Source organism: Siphateles boraxobius, unplaced genomic scaffold (assembly GCF_051911475.1).
Source record: "Siphateles boraxobius isolate OS27281-9 unplaced genomic scaffold, OSU_SipBor_1 6, whole genome shotgun sequence".
Taxonomy (NCBI): Eukaryota; Metazoa; Chordata; class Actinopteri; order Cypriniformes; family Leuciscidae; genus Siphateles; species Siphateles boraxobius.
In genome coordinates, this window is record NW_027509186.1 from 37,305,793 (window position 1) to 37,329,770 (window position 23,978).

General features: G+C 40.3%; 2 protein-coding genes across 2 annotated transcripts in view; one reads left to right on the forward strand and one right to left on the reverse strand.

The window, feature by feature from the left end:
- Positions 1 to 23,978, reverse strand: part of LOC143716529 (uncharacterized) — a 204,952-nt gene that overhangs the window by 83,251 nt on the left and 97,723 nt on the right. The gene's annotated exons all lie outside the window — the stretch shown is intronic.
- LOC143715439 (uncharacterized) overlaps positions 1 to 23,978 on the forward strand; it is a 266,032-nt gene that overhangs the window by 9,812 nt on the left and 232,242 nt on the right. The gene's annotated exons all lie outside the window — the stretch shown is intronic.

Consider the following 23,978-nt stretch of genomic DNA (forward strand, 5'->3'; position numbering starts at 1 on the left):
CTGGTTGGGGACTCCGTTACCAGCTGATGACTGGGTAGACCAAGCTCAGCCTGTACTTCAGCCATCTCTGTAGGGCTGCAACTAACGATTATTTTGATAATCGATTAATCGGACGATTATTTTTTCGATTAATCGATTAATCGGATAGAAATTAAATTAGATTTTTTTTTTATTATAACTAAATAAAACCGTAAATCAGGGTATTTATGTGTAAAAGTGTACTTTAAAAAGTGCAAAAGCCACACATTGAGTTTTACTAATATCAATATTTGCATTGTTTTTAATGATAATTGGTGATGGCAAGTTGACAAACATGATTATTGTTAAAAAAATGATATCCAACATATTATGTTTTAACACAATTTTTGTTAAAACAAATTTACACAGACATGTTGTTCAGATGTGAATATCTGAACTAAAAACAAACTAAAAACATCTAAAATATATAATTCATTTAATTTTTATTTAAAATTAATTATATATAAGGAATATAAGGATAAAGAATATAATATATATTATATATAACATATAAAAGAATAATATAAGGATAAATTGATTAAATAAATATAGAAAGACTGAAAACAATTGTGTGAATGTAGAGCCGCAATAGATCGCGTTTGAAAAACAATTAAAACTTAGTAGACAAATGCTATAAAAAGAGAACGGAATGGAGGTAACGTTACCCAGCAAGCTAACAGGCTTGAGTAAAGGACAGGAGAAATTATGCATTAGTGCACAAGCATTCGCTGAAAACCACTGAGTACAGTGACTAAAAAACAATATTTTACTGCTGCTGTTATTAACTGCCTGTGTATTTAATGCTTCACTTTGTAAACACCGTTTTAATTTAACCTATTTCTGCGGTAGCGCTATTTTAATCCATCACTTACGTTACGAGCGAACTGATTGCACAACCTGATGCTCGAGACAAAATACAGACATCCCGGAAGTCCCGGGAGTCTCCCGCATATTGATTGCGGCTCCCTGATGCCCGCGAATTAGTTCAAACTCACGAAATCTAGAGCGCGCAAGCAAGAGCGCGCATGCGAGACAGATGAGACTGCTCCAAACCATGTAGCGCGCGCGCTCGGCAGAGCGCCTGAGGGAGAGAGACCTTGCGTGTGTGTGCGTACCAGTAAACGCTCCCCGTGACGTAAGCAGACCAACTAATCGATAATGACATTCGTTGACAACGATTTTCATAATCGATTATAATCGATTTTATCGATTAGTTGTTGCAGCCCTACATCTCTCTTCTTTTTTTCCAACTATAGGAAAAGGAAGCAACCGCCTTTTTACAAACCCCAATGGCACGATCGATTCGTGGGTCCTTCACACCATTCCCTGTACAATAAATAAATAAATAAAAAACAAAGAAAACTATTTTTAGTGTCACTATTGGTCAGTGTCAAAACAAGTCTTTTTCACATTTCCACATGTTATTAATGCACAATAAGGGCGCACACACACACACACACACACACACACACACAAAACACACAATTATGATTAATCATGCATTTTCATTTTGTGAAATGTTTTGATTTCATTAAATTGCATTAATTACAACATGCAAAAATTGGGCTGGCCTGTTCATGTGTAAAACAAAATCAACATCACTTGAATGCATAGCCATTAGACTCTTACCTATAGCGTTGTGCAGCTTATGTCCAAAGCACTGGAGGTTGGGCCACTCATTGTCTCTCAGAGCTTTTATTATGTTGGTGCCGCTGTCTGTTGTCATACAGATGAGTCGTTCTTCATCAAGGTTCCATGAAGTCAAAGCATCTTTTAGCCCCTGCGCAATTATTTCACCTGTATGGTCATCGGGGAAGTACGCTGTTTGGAGGCAGACGCTTCGCAGAGTACAGTCGTCAATATAATGCACAGTCAAACTCATAGGGCTGCATCGTTCGACTGGACCACTGGTCCGTTGTGGCGGAGTAAAACGAAACACCCTCCAGCTCTCTAGCGATCTTTTCACGAGTACTGTTGTACAGGCAAGGCAACTTGGGAAAAATATTTGCGGCTTGGTAGCACATACCTGGGGTCGACAACTTTCAGCATGTTAATAAACCCCGGCTTTTCCACAGTGTATATTGGCACCATATCTCTTGATATATATTTCGCCACTGAATCCGTGATTGTTTTCCACCGGGGTCCTTTCTTGTCATAGGGGATACAGTTCGAAAATCTTTCTAAGACCGTAGTTTGTGTTTTTTGCGGGTGTGTCTGTGTTTGAACTGTGGTCTTGTTCGTTTCGTTGAGAAGCACACACCTCCCACTCGGCTGCATGCCTCTGTTTAAGATGCTGGAATAAATTTGTTGTGCTGCTACCTTTGGTAGCAACAGCTTTTAAACACACTTTGCAATGTGGCGTTATTTGCTGTGCGTCTGACACCAAAAAAGCGAACCAATTCCAAACAACCGATGAAACTGAGCCTTTCTTTGGAACGAGCTCATCCTTGTTAACTGCCATGTTATGTGTGACAGGAGAGCGGGGGGCGCGCTGAGCCCACTCGTAACTACGGAAGCCTAATAAGGGGAGCGTCGGTGGTGGAAGTTCAAGAGAAAACCGATTTTCATTAAAAACAAATCGCCCGATTTGTTTTAAACGTCAAATTCGAGTTAATTGATAAAATCGATTTATCGCCCAGCCCTAACACATGAGAAAGCCTTTGACCGGCTTGAATAGCATTACCTTTGGTCAGTTTTGGAGCGCCTTGGTTTAGGCAGAAAGTATATTAATATGATTAAAGTATTATATGCCAATCCTTCCGCTGTGGATATGACATGGGGCATCACCTCTCCAAAGTTTTCTATATTACGTGGGACTCGTCAGGGATGCCCTCTCTCACCACTCTTGTTTGCACTCTCTCTTGAGCCTCTTGCACAGAAAATCCGTTAGCATTCCTTGGTTGGTCCTATAAGTTTTAGTAACACTTCTCATAGAATTTCGTTATATGCCGATGACATTCTTTTATATGTTAGTGATACAGCTGAGTCTATTAATTTTGTCAGTATTTAACAATTTTAGCCAATTTTCTGGGTATAAGATTAATTGGAGAAAATCTTAATTGATGCATTCAAATAATTCATCCTCTAATTCTGTTTTACCATCTTTTATACCGATAGTAACCAGCTTTAGATATTTGGGTGTGGACATATTTTCATCTCTACACACAACAGCTCTGAAAAATTTCCAAGGCATATATAATCGTGTGGAGATGGACCTGACTCGTTGGTCACCACTTCCACTATCTTTACAAGCTCGAATTTCTGTCATCAAAATGGACATCTTGCCTCGCATAAATTTTTTCTCTGCTGTGATACCTTTGTCACCACCCTTAGATTTCTGGTCTAAACTGCAAAAACTAGTTTCTAAATTCATATGGAACGGCAAGTCCCCCCGTATAAAGTATTCAACACTGCAACGTTGCAAGGATGCCGGCGGTCTTGCTTTACCAGACTTTAGGCTTTATCATTGGGCTTTTACATTACGTCCTCTTACAGTCTGGTTAAATCCTGGCTCTGTTGTATCTTGGCAACCGATTGAATTTAATCTGGCCTTACCTTATAGACTACAGGATTTGATTTATTGCAACATTCCGTTAAAAAGTGCGAAGCAGAATTTTGGCCCAATAATAACTTATCTTCTTTCTACCTGGCGGGTGGCTTCAAAGTTCTCCCGCGATGACCATAAATGGCATTCTCATTCTCCATTATTTCGTAATCATAGTCTTCTATCGCGCAATAAGCCTTTTGTTTTCCCAGATTGGAGTGATAGAGGGATTAATGTTTTGGCTGATGTTTGGAGGGACAATGGTTTACGCATGTTTAACGATCTACGTGCAAAATATAATTTACCAGGCACTTCATTTTTCTTTTATCTGCACCTGAGATCTGCCATGCGTGCATATGGGGTTCCCTGGGGTTCTAGTTTTCCTAGTCTTGCTCTACATAAGTTGCTTACTTCATTTGGAAAGACAAGGGGGATGGTTTCTTCACTGTACCTGTTGTTTTTGGAAGCTACTTATAAAAGGTTACCGGTGGTAGACATTTGGCACAGAGATATTTATGGGACTGATTCAGAGGACAATATTGAAATATGTTGGGACTCAATATGGGCTATCCTCAAACATGTTTCTAAAAATCCTAATCATCAATTGATTCATTTCAAGATGATTCAGAGGATGTATCTCACTCCCAGTAAGCGTCATTTAATGAAGCTTTCCCCCTCCCCTAAATGTGACTTGTGCTCTAGTGGGCGCATAAGGACATATATGCATGGGATTGCCCTGAAGTTAATGAATTTTGGAGGCAGGTCTCCATTACGTTGAAGGACATTTTGGAGTTGGATATATCATGCTGTCCGAAACTCTTGCTTCTAAATGATGACTCCTCTTATACTCTCTCTTTAACTCAGAAAAAGTCACTTTTTTGTGGACTTACTGCCGCTAAGAAAATGCTTGCTTCGCGCTGGAAACCCCCACATTCTCTAGCGTGGACTCACTGGATGCATTCTTTCTTGGACATTGCGAACATGGAGCTCTCAGTGGCAAGATTACATGGAGCTTCTCAGAGGACTATTTCATCATGGTCAGGTGTCATTTCAAAAATGAAGGAGCGTATTTAAATATATATCTCATGTTCTTCTTTTTATTTATTGTATTTGGTTTTTGATCTATACTGCTCTTAGACTATGTATGCTCTGAATGTAACCTTGGGAGATGGGGGTGGGGTTGATATGGTCGCCTTGGGAATTTGGGAGGGAAAAAAGAAAAGAGAATGTGTTCAGAATGATGTTTATTTTACTTTTGGTTTTGTACATAACATTCTTTACTCAAAAAAAACTTGATAAAAAAAAAAACAGTTGTTTAATGAAAAAAATGTGTCTTTGTCTTTAAATTAATTCAATTACAATTAAACGTTTTGCAAGGATTAACAATCTGCTAATGCATTAAACTATATAGGGAGCCACACATTACTATAACATTAAAGGTTAACAACAGAGCCTAGACTTTTAGCCTAAATTCAGCTTGCGACTACAGAATGCGACTACTGTAGGAGCACATCTGATCTCTTCTGGAAGCTGGTTCCAGCTGCGGCTGGCATAATAGCTAAAGGTGGACTCGCCATGCTTAGAGTGAACCCTTGGTATTTCAAGCTGATGTGATCCTAATGATCTGAGTGATCTGTTGGGTTTATATTCAGTGAGCATATCTGCAATGTATTGCGGTCCTAGGCCATTGAGTGATTTATATACCAGTAGTAATACTTCAAAATAAATCCTAAATGTAACTGGCAGCCAGTGTAAAGACCTGAGAATGGTGTGATGTGTTCATATTTTCTGGTTCTGCTCACTGTCTTATGGTCTTTTTGCGAAAGGCCAGTGAGAAGTCCATTTTAATAATCCACCCTGCTGGTGATGAAAGCATGCACAAGTTTCTCTAAGTCTTAAAGTAACACTATGTAGTTTTTCAACCTTCATAATATATTTCCAAGACCCTTGTGATTAGAGGTCGACCGATAGTGGATTTTACCGATACCGATATTTAGGTTTGACCGTAAATGCCGATAACTAATAATTAAACCGATATTTTTTTTAAATGGATCCTGGATTAAAAACAAAAATAACGCAAGTAAAACAGTGCTGAACTGAAATGTGCTAAATTAAATAAATATATAAATATGAATATATTAAAATAAGAAGTTCTACAGAACAAACTCTATATAGAATATAATTTAAACATTAAAATATTACAAGTTTCGTTAGCTATAACCTAGAAATATACGTAAATTTCATAGGTTTGTTTGTTAACAAGGATGTATTAGCTAGCTTTCATGAACTATATGCATTATACAATACAATTGAACCTTTATCATTCATGTTAGTTCATAGTACATTAACTAAGGTAATAACAGATAAAATAAGAATTAAAACTCCATTTCAAATGCATTAGTAAATGTTGAAATTAACAAACTAACAATGGATAATACTTCTACAACTTTTATTAACCTTAGTTATTGCTAAAAATGGAATCTTATTGTAAAGTGTTACCATTTCATATCATTCCAAAGAATCATTCTTAAAGATGGCCATTGAAATTTAATAAAGACCTATATTACGTATATGTAATATAGCCTATGTATAGTCTCTCACTTTATTTGCTTCTATTTTAGAACACTTGATGATTATCTAATCAAAATAACAAGATACGCATTGCAGTGATAAAAAAAGAACTTAAATCGAACGTGTTTCTGATTTATGTGTCTGTCGGCTAACTTACATGAACATATCAATGTTGAGAAAGCAATCACATCCCTAGTTTTAAATATGCAACTTCGTCGGCTAATGAATGCATAAAAGTGAACTTCTGGATATAAAATAATGCAAATAGATGGTAACAATTGCAACATAAAACATCTGGGTCAGGTCTGCGTGTGTTTTTGTCACATTGTTTAAACCACTTGACTGAGGTACTAATGTTAGAGTCCTCTCAGCCTCAACGGCAAACATACTTCTGTTCTTTCTCTGCTGATGCAGCATCTAGTCAACAAATGAATTACTTTATAATGACATGGCAATATAATTTAGTGTTATGTATTCATACCGTTTCGCTGTCGGTGTTTTAAATGCGCGTCTGAAGTGTCAGCGCTCTCTGTGCTGCGTGTTCTCTCCTTTCTGCGCGCAGCCTCACGTGCTAACATAATCAAGTCAGCCAGTGATAGTTTGTTATTTGTCCTCTAGAGGCCGCTTCGCTCTGTATAATGCCAGCAGTCTCTTCTCAGCGCTCTTGTACTGCGTAATGACTCCGCACACTTATCAACCGCTCCAGCAACGGACGCAACCCGGAAACTATCGGTGTGGATTTTTACCGATAACGATAGTTACACCAATCAACTATCGGTGCCGATTAATCTGCAAAACCGATGAATCGGTCGATCTCTACTTGTGGTAGAGGTAAGGTACATCGACTTACAATAGGTTAAATGACACGTCTGCCATAACCTGACGTGGTCTGTATCGCGTTTACTGGCACTATGTAACTTCGGGTTTCGGGTAGTAATCGGAGCACCAAAAGAACTACAAAATTCGACTGCTTTACGGCATACATAGTTTTTCTTCGTTTGTGATGTCTTTCATAAAATCATGCATCATACTCTACCTTGTCTGTGGCCATTGTTGATTCCAAAGCCGGGGCTGGATAAACAGAGAGCGTGCGCGTGCGACAGTAGGCTGGGGTAGGCTAAATTATTTATGACAGCGGTAATGGACAATTCCGCTTCCAACCTGTACGGCGACCGCAGAGGAAAATTTCCTTGGTGTTGCTTTGACTGGAAACAAAGCATCTAATTCTTGCAATATTTTTCAGGTGAAAGTATGCTGATTTAGTTATTACTTTGACATGACTACTGAAACTAAGGTCTGACTCTAGAGTCACACCAAGATTCCTGACTTGATTTTGAGTTGTTTGACCCCTAGACTGAAGGTATGCGTTCACCTTGAGAACTTCATCTTTGCTTCCAAATGCAATGACTTCAGTTTTGTCTTTGTTTAACTGAAAAAAGTTTTGGCACATCCAATTGTTTACTTCATCAATGCATTGGCACAGGGAGTCAATGGGGCTGTAGTCATTAGGTGATAGGGCTAAGTAGAGCTGTGTATTGTCTGCATAGCTGTGGTAACCGATTTGGTTCTTTCTCATTATTTGGCTCATTGGGAGCATGTACAGGTTGAATAGGAGTGGCGCAAGAATTGAGCCTTGAGGGACTCTGCATGTCATGGATGTCCATACAGACTTATGGTCTCCTATTGGCTACTCGCATAATAACCTCTGCCTACCAAGTATGACCTGAACCATTTTAAGACTATCCCAGAAAGCCCCACCCAGTTTTCCAGCCTGTCAAGAAGTATGTTGTGATAAAGCACTGAGGTCGGGTAGTACCAGCACTGATAGTTTGCCTGTATCAGTATTTAAGCGATTATCGTATATTATATTTATGAGCGCTGTCTCTGTGCTGTGATGCGGTCGGAAACCAGATTGAAAATTGTCAAAGTATCTATTTGAGCTTAAGAATTTTTTCAATGATCTTGCCTATGAAAGGAAGATTTGAGATCGGTCTATAGGCTAGTTGTTTAATATGGTTTTATCCAGATTGCTCTTTTTTTTTTAGGAGGGGCTTGACAACTGCAGTTTTCAGGGAGTTTGGAAAACTCCCAGAGAGAAGTGAGGCATTTACCACTTCTATGAGATCTGCTTCTAAGCTGTATAACACATTTTTGAAAAAAGATGTGGGAAGTCCGTCAAGGGTGCAGGTTGATGTTTTAAGGTGCTGTACAGTATCTTCCAAAATTTTGCCATACATTTCTTCAAAATCAGACATAGAGACTACTTTTTCAGGTTGTGGTCTGATGTGTCTGACCCCAGCGCAACTCAAGGATAAGCTGATCACCTTCCTGATATTATTGATTTTCTCAGAGGAGGCGGCAAACTCACTGCAATTGCTGTCTGAGAGTATTTCACTGGGAATCTGGCTTGGGGGTTTTGTCAGTCTCTCTACAGTAGCATAAAGAGTGCGTGTGTTGTTTAAGTTGCTGTTTATAATATTTGAGAAGAAAGTCTGTCTAGCTTTGCCTAGTTCCTTATTGAAAGCATGGATGCTGTCTTTGTAGATATTATAGTGGACTACAAGTTTTGTCTTCCGCCACATGCGCTCTGCTTTTCTGCGTTGTCTTTTCATATTTTGTACTGCTGTTGAGTTTCTCCAAGGTGCTTTTTTTCTGCCACTCTTCTTCCTGACTTTCACAGGAGCAATATCATCAATTACACTCTTAACTTTTGTGTTAAAAGAATCAAGGAGAAAATCAACAGAGTCAGCAGATATGTTTGGTGTTAAAGGGGTCATATAATGTCATTTTTGTACAAGTTAATATGAATCTTTAGGGTCTAAATGAAAACTTTGTAATATTCCTTTATTAAAAATTATCATTTGTATTGTAAGAAAACACAAATTTTACCTGGTCAAAAACAGCTCTGTTTTCAGCACGCCGTTTCAGTGTATATGCCTTTAAATGAAATATGCATATGCCTTTAAATTAGGGGTGGCACGATCCGCCTTTTTTGCCTCCGATACCGATTCCGATACCTGGGACTCAGTATTGGCCGATACCGATCCGATCCAATACTAAAATAATAATTAAAAAAACAGTGCCAAATTACCTAATAAACTGTATCTGTATGCCTCACTGTGTGTTATTCTTTTGTTAAAGGCATCAAAGCTTGACTTAAACATTATTTTCCTTACTTAGTAAAACAATACAGACAAAATAAATACTATATAATTAAAAGACATTTATTTTAAAATTTTAAGCGCAGCTTTTTAATGAAGCAGCAACATATGATAGATTGGACAGAACAACTAAGGCTATCAATAAACTGCCATTGCGCAAAAGTATTGTAATATGAAAGGCTCCAATACAGAGCGGCACGAAACCTTATGCGCATCCCGTGCACAGAATGATGCGCTCGAAGCAACATGGAGTCACTGCGCGCAGCACTTCACATTAAAAAATTCGAAGCACAAAAGTAAGATATACGTATTTCTTTATTTTTTTCATTAGTTGGAGCCTTTTAACAGTTCTAAATTTCAGTTAATGTGTGCGTGAAGAGCAATTTTAACGCTCTCTACTCCAGTGTTGTGTGCACTGATCAGTTGTGTTGTGATGTAACAGACACCCGGTAGAAAGTAACATGTGAAACTCCAGCACGTTAAAGTCCTTTTATGCAAACCATAGACCTTTATCTACAGATCTACAGTATAATAATAGGAACATTGACTCATCTTGGAGAGCGTTTCATCGTGCTGACTGTTTTACCCGAGCGCGACGCGCTGTTTGAGTGCTGACAATGACTGACAGCCGCAGCGGAGGGAAGCACTTAGGTGAAGATTCATTTAACGATTTAAATCTGTACCTCACATTAAACTATATGTAATGGCTTCAGAAAACTTGGAATATAGTACACAAAAACATTATAGTGCTTTATAATATTTTTGTGCCTTTTGTGTTGTATAACAATAACATTCGTAGGCTAGAATATCGGATCGGATTTGGATGGTCTCGTCTGGCGATACCCGATCCGGCAAGTATTAGTAGTATCGGAGCAATACCGATACTGAGTATTTGATCGGCGCACCCCTACTTTAAATATGCCCCTCTGTTCTGTGGGGCGTTTTCACACAAAGCACATGGAGTGTTGCCTTGACAACAGTAGAGGGTAACGTTATTTTTTCCAACAAGAATGTCAGCGGGAGTCTCTGAGGACACATTTGTGCAACCGTATCAATTTGAATCGGAGTCGGACCCGAAACAAGATGACGGCCCCGAAGAAGTTCGACAATTAAGGCTCGAACTAGACGTTTCTGAATGGTTGGTTAACGTAATGTCACTTTGATCTATTTTTGTAACTTATGTACTGGCAGGGTAACTTAGAGTAGTGTGATACAGAGCTATGTCAAACAAACACATATTAGTGTTGTCAAAAATATCGATATTTCGATAAATATCGCTACTGAAATATCTGAACGGTACCAATACTAATTTCCCGAAGTATCGATACACCAATACTAGCCGAGCAGTCACTTTCACTTCTCTCCAAAGGCGCATTGACAAACACCACACGTGACGCACTCGTCTTATTCGCTCTGGTTAAATAGCAAAAGTGAATGGAAAGATGGCGAGTGCGGCGTCCCCGCGACCGGCTTTGGTTGATTGATAAAGAACACCGCCAACGGGCATGTCGGAGTCGGAGAATGGCGTGGACAGGACACGCGCTACACACCGCGAGCGGGCATGTCGGAGAATAGCGCGGACACGCGCTTCACACTGCGAGCGGGCTGCGGGCACCCAAAAGATTGTTTGACTATCAATATCCCTCTCATCACTCATTTTGTAAAATTATTTTATAGATGAAAACATTTAAGGAATTGGCTCCAGGGGTACCATTTAGCAAGCATATGCTCAGCATCAGGGGTGTTTGTTTTTTGGACAGACCTGCACCACTGCTAAAAACATCCTAAAACACTGTAACTCTTCTCATTTTAACTTTTCTGAAACATTAACCAAGATGGCCTAGTATTGTTGTTGATATGAGTCTGTGTTTCGTTTTTTCACTGTAATTCTTAAAGTTAACATAATCTGACTGAGGAATCGTAGACAAGTAAATATTGTAACTGTGGTCAGATGTAAATTAACTTGTGTCTGTTTAACTTTATTCAAAAATTATTATTTAATTCTGCAATTTGCCTTCTTTAGCGATTATCATCAATTTGATTACACATATACTAATTAAACTAAACTGAGCTAGACAATGGCATCTCTGAATTCAATAATGAAATGCCTTTAACTGAAAATTGAATGTTTAACCTTATTATTATACATTACTGACACTCTATCCTCCAATTTGATACAGTTAAGTGCTTCGACACAATCTGTATTATTAAAAGCAATATATAAATAAAGGTAACTTGACTAGATGCTGATCCAGTGAGCATTGTTTCCGCGTGTGATGCACACACGTTTGCGTTTAAATCTGTTCATCAAATTAAGTTAATGTATTAACCAGCATTTATGACCGATGACCAATGCATTTGTTACAGTATATTTTAATCTTTGATTACAGAAGGTAATAAAAACACAACGGATCATGTTAGCTCTGGTCCAATGAAAAAATATTAACAGATAGAACTCAGGACATTTTTGTTCATGTAAAATATACCTCATTGTCATGTTCTAGACTTGTAATATTTAGCTTTAAATAAAAAAAAGACCCCCTTAATATTGTGGCAGTTTTTTTCTCTGTGGTATCGAAAATGGTATCGAATATCGATATTTTTCAAGGTATCGTATCGAAGTTAGAAATTCTAGTATTGTGACAACACTAACACATATTTTCCGCTGGGGTAAACTTCACTGAGTGGTTGAGTGCGCTTACTCGATCCGCCATGTTTTTTGTTTTGAAAAGGGTCTTATTTTACCCAGAATGCATTGCAGTGTAGTCCTACTTAAGATAGTCAGAGTCTTAAGTGCTTTGTGCAACGGTCTGATTTAGATGTCTGTCTGAAGTCTGACTATCTACTATATCTAAGCCATAGTCAAAGTCTATCTTTGTGTAACCGGCCCATGGTCTTGGACTTGTCTTGGACTTGTCTTGGACTCGACAAAGGTGGTCTTGACTACAGCCCTAGCTCATACACACCGTAATGTTAATAAAACTAGATTAGCTCACCCACGAACATTGTTGCCAGCAGAACGAGGCCGAGGGCCGTGAGAGAGCGGCGTGAGGCCGGTGCCGTGATTACTGATGGTCCAGTATCTCGTATCACGGAGGAGATGAAGCATAAAAGGAGGAGCGACGACAGTGGAGATCAAGACCGGTGCTCGTTGCCGCTCTCTCACGGCCCTCGTCCTGCTTGCCACAAATATGATTTACATCGGCTGTGGAGGTGAAGACAACAACTCTCATGATTCCACGCTCATTCACCCATCATCAATCCACACCTTTGTTCTTGTTTTGAATAAGTGACCTCTAGTGCTGAAAATTACTGTGAAAATGATTGTGCCTTTAACAAGGGAATGGCAGAACTGACCTTTGAACTTCAAAGATCTGATGCTTGATGCTCAGACAGAAACCCTAAATATTCCCTTGAATTTTCACATTTATCCTCTTTGGACTGATTATTGACTACTTAATGTGTATATTTCAGACCAGATGGAAGTGAGAGAATACTATATGAAGTAAAGAAACACTGTGACTTCAAAACTCAAGGAACAAAACCCAAAAAGCAGCACTCCTGCTCTCAGTGTGGAAAGAGTTTCCTATATACATCTGGACTCAGAAATCATCTGCGTGTTCACTCTGGAGAAAACTGTTTAACTGTGATCAATGTGGAAAGCGCTTCACACAAAAAGGAAATCTTAACAGACACATGAGACTTCACACTGGAGAAAAAACATATACATGCACTCAATGTGGACAGAGTTTTTCTCAAGCATTAAGTCTCAGTATTCATGTGCTCCATCACACTGGAGAAAACCCATTTAACTGTGATCAGTGTGGTAAAGATTTTATTTAATCAAATTCATTCAGATGAGAAGCCTTATGTGTGTTCTCTCTGTGGAAAGAGTTTTTCATGGCTGAACAGTTTTAAACAGCACCAAAAAAATACATAGTAATGTGAGAGATCATGTGTGTTGTGACTGTGGGAAGAGCTTTACTAGAGTTGAGCATCTGAAACAACACCAGAGGATTCATACTGGAGAAAAACCTTATAAGTGCTCATATTGAGACGAGTTTCACTCAGTCTGCACACCTGAAATTACATGAGCGACGTCATTCTGGAGAGAAGCCGTACTACTGTACTCAGTGTGAGAAGAGTTTTACTACATCTAGTCGTCTGAAACAGCACAAAATAATTCATAATGGGGAATGATCTTACAAGTGCTCATATTGTGATGAGAGTTTCACTCGTTCAGGAAATCTGAAAGTACATGAGCGACTTCATACTGGAGAGAAACTGTACTGCTGTACTCAGTGTGGAGAGAGTTTTAGACATTTATCAAGCCTTCAAATGCTTATGAAAAAATGTTGCAAGTGAGTATTCGTTTTTTTTATGTTAAATACATTAAAGTTAGTTCTCTGGGATAAAATGTCCGGTGCAGGTGAGAAGCAGGAGACTCAAGAAAAAGTCTACATTTGATGTTAAAGTAACTTCATACTGGAGAGAAGCCGTACTACTGTCCTGAGTGCAGACCTGCCAACCTGTACACATTTTGCGTAGCGGATACGCATTTTGACCTCAAAGTACGCTGGTACGATTTTTCACTCTTAACTACGCAAAAACCTGGTGACGCTTCTGTGCACGCACAGTCCTCAAATCAAGCAACAGCAAAAGAAGCGGAGTTCGACCAATCATAGCGCTGGGTTCATTCCCCAAATAGCAAGCGAGGATGATTGACAGATGCGTAAGGCCAATCATTAAAAAGAGACTGAAAATCGGCAGCAATAAAGAATCTCGCTCGATCCTCTTCCACTCCCGCTGAGTCTGACTTAGTTCATAAGCGAGGACAGTACAGTAGTCACAGCACTTCTGACTCCTGAAGGTAAACGGGCTGGGGTGGATGTGTAAAGTTGAAATATTGTTTTTAGTTAACTTAATCTGGATTCGATGATCATACGGGAGTGATCGCATGCATGGATTATCTTAAAATACTCCGTCATTCATGCTCACTCGGATAAGAGGGAAACATCATTCAGCCATGCAAATTATAAAATGCTTAAGTATTGATGAACAATAAATCTAAATAAAATTAAAATCGCTATGGCTTAGTGATTATGAAAGTTCTGTAATTTGTGGATTACTGATAAGCACAAGTCTGGAGAAACAGGCGTTTATTTATTCATTCTCAGTTGAGAATCGTAGTCTGCATGTGTTACGTTATTGAGTTAATAATAACTAAAGTACCTAAGTATGTTACATAATTATTTTGTATAAAAACTAGCGCATTAGTTACTTGGATTAAAAAGTAGGCTACCGTTGTATAAGTGCCGCCCGAGCTCCCTCTCACGGTGCAGATCCACTTGTCCGTGCGACACTTCTGTTGCGCCGAGCTCCACTTTATTCATATGGGTGACGTCACGCGACTTTAACGCGCCCGCAAAGGAAAAGTTCTGCGCGTCAAAAAGCTGGCCGATGCCCATCTTTATGCAAATGAATTCCGTTGAACGCGACGCGACTATCAAATAGAAGCAGAGCATATGTAGACGGGGGGGAAGTCTCTCGCAGGTCCTCTGTTCTAGACTGGCCGCTGGCTCAAAACCACACCCATAGCGGTAAACTTGAGGAACGCCCATCAAAGTACAAATGTGGGGAGGCGTCGCGACACCACGCTACAGTCGTGTCGCAAAAGTGGACCTCTACCGTTACAAACACAGACCGCGCGCACACAGAGAGATAGATCATTATAAATTGACGGGCTAAGTTTAAATTTTGTTTTTGGTTGTTTTTTTCTGTCAAAATGTCAAAAGGCATTTTGTATTATCCATCCGTGTTTTTAAAATTTGTTAAAAAACATGGTCAAAAGTGTGTGTGTGCGTGTGTGTGTGTAAGCATGCATTATTGAGTAAACATGAAAATTTGAGACATTTTTTTTCAATAAAATTATATGATTAAAATGAAAACTAAAATTTGCGTTTTAAATGGGAAACCTGTAATAAGCATTTTTTTTACCTACCATTGATTTCAAATATCTATAGCTATAACAAAATGTGTTTAAGCATTTTTATTAGAGTAATATGAAAGAGTATGAAGAGTTAATACAATGTTTTTTTTAAAACAATGCATATGAAAATAAGTAACATTAACAATCAATTAATTTATTCAAGTTCAATCGTTTGCATATTGAAGAATGTCTCTGTGGTATCATTTAGGGCTGCAACTAACGATTATTTTAATAATCGATTAATCTGTCGATTATTTTTTCGATTAATCGGATTAAAAAAAAACCGAAGGAAAAAAAGCATTAATTTCCAACCCTTTATTCAAAAACAGAACTGACAGTGCAAATTCACAGTGCAAAAGATCTTCAGAAAGTGCACAAACAGGTCACTCCTTGAACATCCCTGAGCTGTTAAAGTAATAATAATAATAAAAAAATGGACTAACACAAAAAACATACACATGTATGTTTTACATCTGCCAAATATATAGGCTTTTTTTAAATTGTGAACAAAAAGATGTATATTTTTGTTAAAAGGGACCTGAGATGTTAGAACAATAAATAATTTGATTTTAAAATGATTTGTTTGAACGTCAGAACTTGTTCTCTACACTACACTCACAGACGCACACACTCACAAAGTCTCACACTCACAGACGCACACACTCACAAACTCTCACACTCACAGACGCACACACTCACAAACTCACACACTCACAAACTCTCACACTCACAGACGCACACACTCACAAACTCTCACACTCACAGACGCACACACTCACAAAGTCTCACACTCACAGACGCACACACTCACAAAGTCTCACACTCACAGACGCACACACTCACAAACTCTCACACTCACAGACGCACAAACTCACACACTCACAAACTCACACACTCACAAACTCTCACACTCACAGACGCACACACTCACAAACTCTCACACTCACAAACTCACACACTCACAAACTCTCACACTCACAGACGCACACACTCACAAACTCTCACACTCACAAACTCACACACTCACAAACTCTCACACTCACAGACGCACACACTCACAAACTCTCACACTCACAGACGCACACACTCACAAAGTCTCAAACTCACAGACGCACACACTCACAAACTCTCACACTCACAGACGCACACATTCACAAACTCTCACACTCACAGACGCACACATTCACAAACTCTCACACTCACAGACGCACACACTCACAAACTCTCACACTCACAGACGCACACATTCACAAACTCTCACTCACAGACGCACACACTCACAAACTCTCACACTCACAGACGCACACACTCACAGACTCACACTCAGACGCACACATTCACAAACTCTCACACTCACAGATGCACACACTCACAAACTCTCACACTCACAGACGCACACACTCACAGACTCTCACACTCACAGACGCACACACTCACAGACGCACACATTCACAAACTCTCACACTCACAGACGCACACACTCACAGACGCACACACTCACAAACTCTCACACTCACAGACGCACACACTCACAGACTCTCACACTCACAGACTCTCACATTCACAAACTCTCACACTCACAGATGCACACACTCACAAACTCTCACACTCACAGACGCACACACTCACAGACTCTCACACTCACAGACGCACACACTCACAGACGCACACATTCACAAACTCTCACACTCACAGACGCACACACTCAGACGCACACACTCACAAACTCTCACACTCACAAACTCTCACACTCACAGACGGACACACTCACAGACTCTCACACTCACAGACTCTCACACTCACAGACTCTCACACTCACAGACTCTCACACTCACAGACTCTCACACTCACAGACTCTCACACTCACCGACGCACACACTCACAGACTCTCACACTCACAGACGCACACACTCACAGACTCTCACACTCACAGACTCTCACACTCACAGACTCTCACACTCACAGACTCTCACACTCACAGACTCTCACACTCACAGACTCTCACACTCACAGACTCTCACACTCACAGACTCTCACACTCACAGACTCTCACACTCACAGACTCTCACACTCACAGACTCTCACACTCACAGACGCACACACTCACAAACTCTCACACTCACAGACGCACACACTCACAAACTCACACTCACAGACGCACACACTCACAGGCTCTCACACTCACAGACGCACACATTAAAAAACTCTCACACTCACAGACGCACACACTCACAAACTCTCACACTCACAGACGCACACATTCACAAACTCTCACACTCACAGACTCTCACACTCACAAACTCTCACACTCACAGATGCACACACTCACAAACTCACACTCACAGACGCACACACTCACAGGCTCTCACACTCACAGATGCACACACTCACAAACTCACACTCACAGACGCACACACTCACAGGCTCACACTCACAGACACACACACACTCAAACTCTCACACTCACAGACGCACACACTCACAGACTCTCACACTCACAAACTCTCACACTCACAGATGCACACACTCACAAACTCACACTCACAGACGCACACACTCACAGGCTCTCACACTCACAGACGCACACACTCACAGACGCACACACTCACAGACTCTCACACTCACAGACTCTCACACTCACAGACTCTCACACTCACAGACTCTCACACTCACAGACTCTCACACTCACAGACTCTCACACTCACCGACGCACACACTCACAGACTCACACACTCACAGACTCTCACACTCACAGACTCTCACACTCACAGACTCTCACACTCACAGACTCTCACACTCACAGACTCTCACACTCACAGACTCTCACACTCACAGACTCTCACACTCACAGACTCTCACACTCACAGACTCTCACACTCACAGACTCTCACACTCACAGACTCTCACACTCACAGACTCTCACACTCACAGACTCTCACACTCACAGACGCACACACTCACAAACTCTCACACTCACAGACGCACACACTCACAAACTCACACTCACAGACGCACACACTCACAGGCTCTCACACTCACAGACGCACACATTAAAAAACTCTCACACTCACAGACGCACACACTCACAAACTCTCACACTCACAGACGCACACATTCACAAACTCTCACACTCACAGACTCTCACACTCACAGACTCTCACACTCACAAACTCTCACACTCACAGATGCACACACTCACAAACTCACACTCACAGACGCACACACTCACAGGCTCTCACACTCACAGATGCACACACTCACAAACTCACACTCACAGACGCACACACTCACAGGCTCACACTCACAGACACACACACACTCAAACTCTCACACTCACAGACGCACACACTCACAGACTCTCACACTCACAAACTCTCACACTCACAGATGCACACACTCACAAACTCACACTCACAGACGCACACACTCACAGGCTCTCACACTCACAGAAACACACACTCACAAACTCTCACACTCACAGACGCTCTCACACTCACAAATGCACACACTCACAAACTCACACTCACAGACGCACACACTCACAGGCTCTCACACTCACAGAAACACACACTCACAGACTCTCACACTCACAAACTCTCACACTCACAGATGCACACACTCACAAACTCACACTCACAGACGCACACACTCACAGGCTCTCACACTCACAGAAACACACACTCACAAACTCTCACACTCAAAGACGCACACACTCACTAACCCACACTCAGACGCACACACTCAAACTCTCACACTCACAGACGCACACACTCACAGACTCTCACAATCACAGATGCACACACTCACAAACTCTCACACTCACAGACGCACACACTCACACTCACAAACTCTCACACTCACAGACGCACACACTCACAGACGCACACACTCACAAACTCTCACACTCACAGACGCACACACTCACAAACTCACACTCAGACGCACACACTCAAACTCTCACACTCACAGACGCACACACTCACAGACTCTCACACTCACAGATGCACACACTCAAACTCTCACTCACAGACGCACACACTCACAAACTCTCACACTCACAGACGCACACACTCACAAACTCTCACACTCACAGACGCACACACTCAGACTCTCACACTCACAGACGCACACACTCACAGACGCACACACTCAAACTCTCACACTCACAAACGCACACACTCACAGACTCTCACACTCACAGATGCACACACTCACAAACTCACACACTCACAGACTCTCACACTCACAGATGCACACACTCACAAACTCTCACACTCACAGACGCACACACTCACAAACGCACACACTCACAAACTCTCACACTCACAGACGCACACACTCACAAACTCTCACACTCACAGACGCACACACTCACAAACTTGTGTGTTGTTTTGTTTTTGTCAAATATGTTGTAATCTTTAACAAAATGTTTAACATTATTTGACAAGCACATGCACACAAAAGACAAGTCTCGTGCAGTCGGATAATAGGTAATAATAATAGCAGCAATAATAATTACAACAGAAGATAATATCTCTATAGTCTATCCTAATATTAATTATAAATACAATGTATATAAAATATAAATACAATGGATTGACCACCTCATATGGTGTTTAAGGCCTATTTTGCAGCTCATCCATTCGGAGCATATGGTGAAGTTTCTCGGAGTCATTTAGAATGAAAAATTCAGTGCTGCAAATTGTGGAAAAAATATTCCTCTTGTAGTGGTACTTGGGACAGACAAGAAAGTGTTTTCATCTTCTGTCTATCTGATTGAAATCACAGTCTGCTAATTCAGTGGTAAAAATTGGTTTTATTTATTGTTGTCCATTTATCGAACTTCCATGCCTCTTAATAATTACATTCCTATGTACCAATTTACTAATGCTCGGACACACTCGGTCTCTCTCGCGCGCAGACACACTCGGTATCTTATGCACACTGTTGCTCGCGTGCTGACACACTCGGTCTCTCTCGCGCGCAGACACACTCGGTATCTTTTGCACACTGTTGCTCGCGCACTGACACACTCGGTCTCTCTCGCGCGCAGACACAATCGGTATCTTTTGCACACTGTCGCTCGCGCGCTGACACACTCGGTCTCTCTCGCGCGCAGACACACTCGGTCTCTCTCGCGCGCAGACACACTCGATATCTCTCGCGCGCAGACACACTCGGTATCTTTCGCACACTGTCGCTCGCGCGCTGACACACCCGGTCTCTCTCGCGCGCAGCGTCCAGTCCGGCGCCTCATAGCTCTGCTCCGCGCTAAACACATTTTTCAAACATCTCCGCGACTTATTGATAGTCGCGCGACACAACGAATCGATAATGAAATTCGTTGCCAACTATTTTAATAATCGATTTTAATCTATTTAATCGATTCGTTGTTGCAGCCCTAGTATCATTTCATTCATTTCAATTTTTTGCACATATGAAAGAAGAAAAGTATTTGCATTAATAAATGTTTAAAACTATATTGCATATATATATATATATATATATATATTTATATATATATATATATATATATATATATATATAAAATCCGTAAGAACTCCGGCTAGGAACAGCTGTAACTCCCTACCTAAACCACCTAGATTCTTGTGGGATAGCTTGTTTGAAAGGTCCCGTCCTTGTCTAGCTTCACAAAGAAATATGTGAAATGCTTATAGACGATTAAAGTATATATATTTGTTATAATGGCACATGCCAATAGCATTGAAAAAAACACATTGTGTGTGTACCGTGTGTGTCTACATATGAGTGCAAAAGCACCTGTGAAAACTTTTTATTAATAAGTATAATGGCCAGCAGAGGGCAGTAGAAGACCACTTATTGGCTCACTTTCATTTTGACAGACCTGATTTTCACCAGAATTCTGCACTAAAGCAAACCTGTTTTTCAATGTTAAATATTATAGGACAATCATTTTTTTATCAAAGTGTATCACGTCATTGCTATTGACACTCCACATCAATGCTAGCAATGTGGTAAATCATGGTAAATCACGATAGAAACGTGGTAAATCATAGTAAATAATACTATTACATGGTGTATCATGGCAAATAATGCTAGCAATGTGATGAATCATGGTAAATCATGCTACAATCCTGGTAAATCATTCTGGTATGTGGTATATCATGATAAATCATCCTATAACATGGTAAATCATGGTAAACTTGTAAATCATGCTAGAATCATATTAAATCATACTGGAATGTGTTCAATTGTGGTAAACCATGCTAGAACAGGGTAAATCATGGTGAATCATACTGGAACTTGGTATATCATGGTAAACTATGGTAAATCATGCTAGATTCATAGTAATTCATACTGGAGCATGGTAAATCATGCTAAAACATGGTCTATTCCATCTATGATGTCAGTGGTTAAATGCTTGCTACATAAAACTTAATGTCTTTTGATGCTTGTGTGGTTAAAAATCTTAAATGCCTTAACCTCTAGAATAGAATAGAATTGAAATAGAATTTAAAATAATCCAAGAATTTTAAAATGAACATTTGCTTTGAAAGACATTTGCTTTACTGTTTTCAAGCCCCTCTTTTGGAGTTCCCAAAGGCTCAGAGGGGCTGATAGTGATCAATGCCTGTAGGCTGAGATGTGTGTCCGGGGGTCTATGCATTGTCACACCTTTAGTACAATGGGGGAAGTTGTAATTGTCTGATTGGTCAGTTTGAACGTCTCAGATTTGGGTGTTAGTCACATGGTCAGGGAAAGGATAAAAGAAGATTGTAACTGTTGCTCTGCCTCTTTTTATGCTCTGGCTCTCTTGTTATTCTCTGGGTCTCTTTCTTGGGTCTCTCTCTCTTTACCTTTTCTCTCTCTCTCTCTCTCTACTTCTCTCTCTCTCTCTCTCTCTCTCTGGTAACATTTTACACATATGCTAGGCACAATTATATATAAGATATATTAATTTCATATACATCTATGGTTTAACCATTTTAAGTGTAACCATATTTTGTCATTAAACCTTTTCAATTACAAATAATGTGCTAAATAGTTTTGACTCTTGCTGACAACGTTTCTTTAGTCATTCGGCAGTCTTGCGGCCTGAACCCGTGCAGGAAATCCACCCTTACACCAGACATTGGCGTTGTTTCAAAACAACTTTGGTACCGAAGCAACATGAGGACTTACATTTTTTAAAGAATTGTTACTTATATTACAACCCTCCTCTATTCAGTCTGCATATTGCATATTAAGTGGATTTCTTTCGTCTAATATATAATATAATATTAATATAACATGTGCCCTGTTTCATCCATATAATATTCTGGGTTACATAAAAATTAGCAACCTTGAGTTGTTTTGTATAACTCAAAATGCTCTATATTTGACCTAAATATATTTGAAGCACCCTGTATGTTTTGCTGTTAAAGTATTCCTGTAGAAATTCAGTAACTTATCTTTGATTTTTCCAGATCTGGACCTGTGGGCGTCAGTATCACACAGTGATCACAGTTCACACCTGGAGTGAAGCCCCTCCCACAACAATTCACCAATAAATACTGGGAATATTCCCATCATCCTACAAGAGAAGGACAAACTCCAGGAGTAGCAGCTGAAATCTGTGTGACTGTTAAAGATGGAGTTTATTAAAGAGGAGATTGAAGACATGAGTGATCCAGAACCATCCAGAATAAAACATGAAGATATTGAGGAACAAATAGGTTGGTGTCAATTCTTGATTCTTCATTGCTTTGGTAGCTGTGAAATAATAAGCAGTATATTAATGAAACATTCTATAGAAATGCTTATATAATTTTAATCATCATCTTTTATGTGCTTTTAATCAGAATCTTGTAGGCTATAACAGTTGTCAAACTCATTTTGATCATATTAGCAATAGAATGACAGAACTAAACTTTGGCACATCAAAGGCCTGATACATTTAGCAGACGCTTTTATCCAAAGCGACTTACAATTGAGGACTAAAGTCAAGTCATTGTGAAGAGACAAAAAAGAAGTGCTCAAAATCCAAAGTTCAGGCATTGCTCAGAGTAGCATAAGCCAGACAAGGGAGGATTTAAAGGATTACAGAAGATATGAGTTTTCAGCTTGTGTTTTGAATGCTGTCAGGGATTCTGCATTCCGGATGAGGGTGGCGAGATCATTCCACCAGCATGGAGCCGTGAATGAGAATGTTCTGGAGAGTGATTTCGTGGCTCTCTGTGATGGTACCACGAGCCGTCACTGATTGACCGATCGTAGGCTTCTGGTAGGGATGTAGACTCGTAGGAGCGAGTGAAAGAAGGCGGGAGCCGAGTCTGTGGTCGATCTGTAAGCAAGGGTCAAAGCCTTGAACTTGATGCGAGTGGTAGCCAGTGCAGGGAGATGAACAGAGGAGAGTGACGTGGGCTCGTTGAAGACAAGGCGGGCTGCAGCATTCTGGATCATTTGTAGAGGTTTAGTTGTACATGATTGAAGTCCAGCCAGAAGAGCATTGCAGTAATCCAGCATGGATATGACCAGGGCCTGGACGAGAAGTTGTGTTGCATGCTCAGTTAGGAAAGGCCTGATCTTCCCGATGTTATACAATGCAAACCTGCATGATCGAGCTGTCTTTGTAATGTGGTCTGTGAAGGTCAGCTGGTCATCAAATATTACTCCAAGATTTCTGACCGACCTTGATGGGGTGATTGAGGATGAATCCAGTTGGATAGTGAAG